The following is a 952-nucleotide window of genomic DNA, read 5'->3' on the forward strand; positions in this document are numbered from 1 at the left end:
ACTCACTCACTTTTTTGTGGATTTTGTTTTTGGTCATATGGTTTTTGGTTTTTATTTTTGAGTTTCCTTGCATTTTTTTTTTGTCTCGTTTGGAAAGGGTTGAAGGAGAAAAATACGTTTTGCTGTTGTTGCTTCTTTTACGTCTTTACAACTCGTTTTGCTTATCTTGCGTTGTCTGTTCGGGTATTAGGGACTAGGGGAGGGGGAGGGGGTCCTTCGATCGGCCGCCCTTGAGGTTCTGTCACGTCTTGTGTGTCGAACTTGCGGACCTTCGCTCCTCCATTTGGAAACGGGGATTCTCTCTCTTTTTTCTTCTCCTCACGCTTTTAGTCTCTCGTTCTCCCATTCTCTCGTTTGGCCTATCGATTTTTTTTCTCTTTTTTTCTTTTATTCCGTCCCTTTCCTGTCGTATTTTGAGTCGCTTCCCGAGAGATTCCGTCGGACGTCGTCTCGCCGACCGCAGCGACAGCGACACACGCCGCTGACGTCACCCTCGGTTCCCTCCCGTACGTGTTACGCCAACACGCGAATCGCCCGCGACTTTCGACCAAAAGGGTCCCGCCTCCCGCTGGCAGGTTTGCAGATGGCATTAGCTTGGCCCCGCCGCCGCCATTCCAGCCAGCTTTTAGGCCCGACACAAAAAATGTTTTAATAACCTTGCCTGAACGTGCCAAGTCATAGCCATTAATCGAGATGGAGGCCCGATAGGCGGGCTTTGGATTTTCATCACGGACTGGGCGGAGGGAAGGATGAGGATGGCGGTGCCGGCGAGGCGTAGTGAGAGGATAATGGTGACGGGGATGGGGGTAGGAGGTGGTGGGAAGGGTGGGGAAGAGGGAGGGGGGCGGGCGCGCGTCACGTAACACGGCGAAGGCAAGAGACCCAGCGCTGGCTACCGCGACGAGAGTCAGGTTCGCAGCCGATGCGTCGCGCGCCGCCCGCTCAAGCTGCG

General features: G+C 53.9%; 1 protein-coding gene across 1 annotated transcript in view; it reads left to right on the top strand.

Annotated features, from left to right (window-relative positions):
• The window catches only part of LOC119591303 (epidermal growth factor receptor-like), a gene marked incomplete in the record, with an annotated part of 71,591 nt that overhangs the window by 54,260 nt on the left and 16,379 nt on the right, over positions 1-952 (top strand).

Source organism: Penaeus monodon, chromosome 28 (assembly GCF_015228065.2).
Source record: "Penaeus monodon isolate SGIC_2016 chromosome 28, NSTDA_Pmon_1, whole genome shotgun sequence".
Lineage (NCBI taxonomy): Eukaryota > Metazoa > Arthropoda > Malacostraca > Decapoda > Penaeidae > Penaeus > Penaeus monodon.